This window comes from Boleophthalmus pectinirostris, unplaced genomic scaffold (genome assembly GCF_026225935.1).
Source record: "Boleophthalmus pectinirostris isolate CB_2022bp ecotype Guang Dong unplaced genomic scaffold, ASM2622593v1 HiC_scaffold_7, whole genome shotgun sequence".
Lineage (NCBI taxonomy): Eukaryota > Metazoa > Chordata > Actinopteri > Gobiiformes > Gobiidae > Boleophthalmus > Boleophthalmus pectinirostris.
This window is the reverse complement of record NW_026571473.1, coordinates 40,527,787-40,533,789: the sequence shown is the minus strand read 5'-3', so window position 1 is coordinate 40,533,789 and position 6,003 is coordinate 40,527,787. Positions and strand designations below refer to the sequence as shown.

General features: G+C 42.4%; 2 non-coding genes across 2 annotated transcripts; both read left to right on the top strand.

The window, feature by feature from the left end:
• Positions 1-1,403: 1,403 nt before the first annotated feature.
• trnas-aga (transfer RNA serine (anticodon AGA)) lies at positions 1,404-1,485 on the top strand. The gene has a single exon. It is a non-coding gene; the product is annotated as a tRNA-Ser (tRNA).
• A 2,850-nt stretch (positions 1,486-4,335) lies between these two features.
• trnas-aga (transfer RNA serine (anticodon AGA)) lies at positions 4,336-4,417 on the top strand. The gene has a single exon. It is a non-coding gene; the product is annotated as a tRNA-Ser (tRNA).
• The last annotated feature ends 1,586 nt before the right edge of the window (positions 4,418-6,003 follow it).

Genomic DNA, 6,003 nt, shown 5'->3' with positions numbered 1-6,003 from the left:
CCCCAAACAATTTCCCTCAGTGTCACTAATGTCCAAGACCTCAGAGTGATTTGATTTTCTCTCAATATGACATTAAATGAGAGGAGTTTTACTTTTAAACAAACAAAAAAAAAAAAAAAACATCAAAATATTATCTGATTGTCAAACATATTTTAACTGTCAAAGCAAAACTGTCGGCTCTTTCACATTAGAACAAACTCGTCCGTTTGACCCTGATTTAAACAGAATCACAGCAGAATAAAAATCATATGTAATAGATTTAAACAAAAATGTAAATGTACCAGAGAAAAAATAAATAAATACTATCAGTTCTGGTTTTCTAGTCGGCGACCGAACTAATAAGACAAATTTCCAATCCACCATAATTCAAATAGAGATGTGTGTGTCTCCAGAACAAAACAAAAAAAGACAGACAATAAATATTTTTAAAAATACATTATAGTGGGGGCCCCAAACTCAAGGTCACCCAGGGCCCCTGAATTGTTAACTCCGCCCCTGCACACACAACACAAAATACAGAAAACTTCAAAAACTCTAATCAGAAACGACTGTGTCATTTAAACAGGTTTAGTCTGTGTTCACATTGTGGTTGTTGCTCAGCGACAGAATCACCTCAGCAAATTTAAACTAGACAAACATTTTTATTTTTTTTCCCCTCTTCTCTCTTTCTCTCCGTCTTGTGTGTGTCTCTGTGTGTCTGTGTGTACTTGTGTGTGTGTGTGTGTGTGTGTGTCTGTGTGTCTCTCTGTGTGTGTGTGTACTTGTGTGTACTTGTGTGTACCTTGTGTGTATTGTGTGTGTATTGTGTGTGTGTGTGTACTTGTGTGTGTGTGTACTTGTGTGTACTTGTGTGTATTTGTGTGTACTTGTGTGTGTGTGTACTTGTGTGTGTGTGTGTGTGTGTACTTGTGTGTGTACTTGTGTGTGTGTGTGTGTGTGTACTTGTGTGTACTTGTGTGTACTTGTGTGTGTGTGTGTGTGTGTGTGTGTGTGTACTTGTGTGTACTTGTGTGTGTTGTGTGTGTGTACTTGTGTGTGTGTGTGTACTTGTGTGTACTTGTGTGTACTTGTGTGTGTGTGTGTGTGTGTGTGTACTTGTGTGTACTTGTGTGTGTGTGTGTGTGTGTACTTGTGTGTACTTGTGTGTGTATTGTGTGTGTGTGTGTACTTGTGTGTACTTGTGTGTACTTGTGTGTGTGTGTGTACTTGTGTGTGTGTGTACTTGTGTGTACTTGTGTGTACTTGTGTGTGTGTGTGTGTGTGTGTGTACTTGTGTGTGTGTGTACTTGTGTGTACTGTGTACTTGTGTGTACTTGTGTGTGTGTACTTGTGTGTGTACTTGTGTGTACTTGTGTGTACTTGTGTGTACTTGTGTGTACTTGTGTGTACTTGTGTGTGTGTGTGTTGTCGTGGCCGAGTGGTTAAGGCGATGGACTAGAAATCCATTGGGGTTTCCCCGCGCAGGTTCGAATCCTGCCGACAACGATGTCTTTTCCTTCTGCCTCGACCCTTGAGCAACACACTTGAGAAACACGAGACCAGAGACGGAGACGGTTCATGTTTGGTGTGATTCTGATCTGCGACTTTTGACTCAAACTGAAGAAAAATCAAAGTGTAAACGAGAAACTCTGAACCTGAGATTTGAACTGATCATTTTTACTGACGACATTTAAAGCCACAGTACGTCACTTTTTAATCAAAAACACTCAAACTGAAATAACAGACTTGGTCCAGTTCTGGTTTAGTCCTGTAATGTTTTTATTTTTTCCTTTCATTAGTCGTGTTATTAAAGTTTTTATAATTATGTTACTGACCTTCGTTTCGCCGCCGACGTCTCAAAGACGAATCTGTGAAAAAAAACAGCAACTTGGGACAAAAACTGAGTTTTTTTGGGGTTTTTTTTCAAATATAATGAATCTTCACAATATTTGTGCTTCACATTTAGTTCAGAACCTCACTGAGGAGTGTGTAGTAGTAGTAGTAGTATTAGTAGTAGTAATACTTGTAGTACTTGAGCTACAGCTCCTCTCTCTCTCTGCTCTCTGTCGTTCTCCCTCTTTCTAATTCTCGTTTTCTTATTCTTTCTCGTTCTCTCACTCTCTTTCTTGTTCTCTTTCTCTCTCTTTCTCGTTTTCTCTCATTCTTTCTTGTTCTCTCTCTTTCCCTTTTCTTCTCTCTAGCCCCCATCCCTTTGTCTCTCTTCTCCTCCCTCACTCTGTCTCACTCTAACTTCCCTCCCTCCCTTTTCTTTCTCTCTCTCCGTGTGTGTACTTGTGTGTACTTGTGTGTGTCTTGTGTGTGTACTTGTGTGTACTTGTGTGTGTACTTGTGTGTACTTGTGTGTGTGTGTGTGTATGTGTGTGTACTTGTGTGTACTTGTGTGTGTACTTGTGTGTACTTGTGTGTGTACTTGTGTGTACTGTGTGTGTACTTGTGTGTGTACTTGTGTGTACTTGTGTGTGTGTGTGTACTTGTGTGTACTTGTGTGTACTTGTGTGTACTTGTGTGTACTTGTGTGTGTGTGTGTACTTGTGTGTGTACTTGTGTGTGTACTTGTGTGTACTTGTGTGTGTGTGTGTACTTGTGTGTACTTGTGTGTGTGTGTGTACTTGTGTGTACTTGTGTGTGTACTTGTGTGTACTTGTGTGTACTTGTGTGTTGTGTGTGTACTTGTGTGTGTGTACTTGTGTGTGTACTTGTGTGTGTACTTGTGTGTGTACTTGTGTGTGTACTTGTGTGTACTTGTGTGTGTGTGTGTGTACTTGTGTGTGTACTTGTGTGTACTTGTGTGTGTGTGTACTTGTGTGTACTTGTGTGTGTACTTGTGTGTACTTGTGTGTGTGTGTACTTGTGTGTACTTGTGTGTGTGTACTTGTGTGTGTGTGTACTTGTGTGTACTTGTGTGTACTTGTGTGTACTTGTGTGTACTTGTGTGTGTGTGTGTGTGTGTGTGTGTGTGTACTTGTGTGTACTTGTGTGTACTTGTGTACTTGTGTGTACTTGTGTGTGTACTTGCGTGTGTTGTGTACTTGTGTGTGTGTGTACTTGTGTGTACATGTGTGTACCTGTGTGTACTTGTGTGTGTGTGTGTGTGTACTTGTGTGTATTTGTGTGTACTTGTGTGTGTGTTGTCGTGTGTGTGTACTTGTGTGTGTGTGTGTACTTGTGTGTACTTGTGTGTACTTGTGTGTACTTGTGTGTACTTGTGTGTGTGTACTTGTGTGTATGTGTGTGTACTTGTGTGTGTGTGTGTGTGTGTGTACTTGTGTGTGTGTGTGTACTTGTGTGTGTTGTGTGTGTGTACTTGTGTGTGTGTTGTGTGTGTGTGTACTTGTGTGTGTACACTTGTGTGTACTTGTGTGTACTTGTGTGTACTTGTGTGTATTTGTGTGTACTTGTGTGTATGTGTGTGTACTTGTGTGTATTTGTGTGTACTTGTGTGTACTTGTGTGTACTTGTGTGTGTGTGTACTGTGTGTGTACTTGTGTGTACTTGTGTGTACTTGTGTGTGTACTTGTGTGTACTTGTGTGTGTGTGTACTTGTGTGTACTTGTGTGTGTACTTGTGTGTACTTGTGTGTACTGTGTGTGTGTGTACTTGTGTGTACTTGTGTGTGTACTTGTGTGTACTTGTGTGTGTACTTGTGTGTTGTGTGTGTGTACTTGTGTGTACTTTGTGTGTGTACTTGTGTGTGGTGTGTGTGTGTACTTGTGTGTGTGTGTGTGTGTGTGTGTACTTGTGTGTGTACTTGTGTGTACTTGTGTGTACTTGTGTGTACTTGTGTGTGTACTTGTGTGTACTTGTGTGTGTGTGTACTTGTGTGTACTTGTGTGTGTACTTGTGTGTGTGTGTGTGTGTGTACTTGTGTGTGTGTACTTGTGTGTACTTGTGTGTGTGTGTGTGTACTTGTGTGTGTGTATTTGTTTGTGTGTGTGTGTGTGTGTGTATTTGTGTGTACTTGTGTGTACTTGTGTGTGTATTTGTGTGTGTACTTGTGTGTACTTGTGTGTATTTGTGTGTGTGTGTGTGTACTTGTGTGTACTTGTTGTGTGTGTACTTTGTGTGTATTTGTGTGTACTTGTGTGTGTGTGTGTACTTGTGTGTGTGTGTACTTGTGTGTACTTGTGTGTGTGTTGTGTGTACTTGTGTGTGTGTGTGTGTGTACTTGTGTGTACTTGTGTGTGTGTGTGTGTGTACTTGTGTGTACTTGTGTGTACTTGTGTGTACTTGTGTGTGTGTGTGTGTACTTGTGTGTACTTGTGTGTACTTGTGTGTACTTGTGTGTACTTGTGTGTACTTGTGTGTACTTGTGTGTGTATTTGTGGGTACTTGTGTGTTGTCGTGGCCGAGTGGTTAAGGCGATGGACTAGAAATCCATTGGGGTTTCCCCGCGCAGGTTCGAATCCTGCCGACAACGACGTCTTTTCCTTCTGCCTCGACCCTTGAGCAACACACTCCACGTCAGAAATAACACACCAGACATTTAATCTGAACGACTCTGACCCGTGTCAAACTCAAACTCAAACTGAAAACACAGAATCATGTGACAGAGAAAGTTTTTAAAAACACATTTGAAGTGTTTCTGTGGTGAAACGTTTCTGTGAATCTGAGTTAAATGTTTTTGTTTTTATGTCGTTTAAAGTTTTAAAGTTTCAGAAAATCTCAACATCTGTTTAAATGTTTAACACGTCTGGAGGCCTTTTCAAAGTCCTGGTCTAGTCCTGGTCTAGTCCTGGTCTAGTCCTGGTCTAGTCCTGGTCTAGTCCCGTTTCAGTCCAGGTTGAGTGCTAGTTTGGTCCTGGCTTAGTCCTGGTTCAATCCAGGTTTGATCCCAGTTTGATCCCGGTTCAGTCCCGGTCTAGTCCCAGTCTAGACCCGGTTCAATCCCAGTTCAGTCCAGTTTCAGTCCCATCTCAGTCCTGGTTCAGTCCCAGTCCATTTCTGGTTCAGACCTGGTCCAATCCTGGTTCGATCCAGGTTCAGTCCTGGTTTAGTCCTGATCTAGTACCAGTTCAGTTCTGGTTCAGTCCCAGCTCGGTCCCGGTCTAGTCCCGGTCTAGTCCTGGTCTAGTCCCGGTTCAGTCCTGGTTCAGTCCCAGTCTAAGCCTTGTTTAGTCCCAGTTCCGTCCTGGTTCAGTCCCGGTTCGATCCAAGTTGAGTCCTGGCTCAATCCCGGTTTATTGCTGGTTTGGTCCAGATTCAGTCCTGGTTCAGTCCCGGTTCAGTCTGGGTTTGATCCTGGTTCGATCCAGGTTCAGTCCTGATTTAGTCCTGGTTCAGTCCTGGTTTAGTCCTAGTTCAGTCCCAGTCCAAGCCTTATTTAGTCCCAGTTCGATCCCAGTTCAGTCTTGGTTCGATCCAGGTTCAGTTAACATTGGATCCTGGTTCAGTCCCGGCTCAGTTCTGGTTTGGTCCTGGCTTGGTCCCGGTTCAGTTCTGGTTTGGTCCTGGCTTGGTCCCGGTTCAGTCCTTATTTAGTTCTGATATAGTGTTAATTCAGTCCTAGCTCAGTCCCGGTTTAGTCCCGGTCTAGCCCTGATTTAGTCCCAGTTCAGTCCCGGTTTAGTCCCGGTCTAGCCCTGATTTAGTCCCAGTTCAGTCCTGTTTTAGTCCCGGTCTAGTCCTGGTTCGTCTCTTGGGTCAGAAAGTCTCAAACACAAACACAAAGTGCAGAGGAACTTCATACACAAATAAAAACGACTCTTTTCCTGAAATGTTCCGTGTTATAATCCTGTAAATATTTTTTTTATAAATAAAATTAAACCCGGAGTCTGGACTTTGTCGTTTGTGAATCTTTAATCTGGTCGCGTGTGGACAGAACAAACCCACACCTCATCGTTTGGTCACATGGTTTTGGCACAGTAAAAACAAAATAAAAATTGGTCCCAGATAAAAACACGAGCGACTTTCGATTGTCTCTGAACAAAGAAACAAAAAACAAAAAACAAGGCACTTTTTTTTTAACCCAGAATGCACTGCACCGGGGGCGGAGTCCGAAGGGGG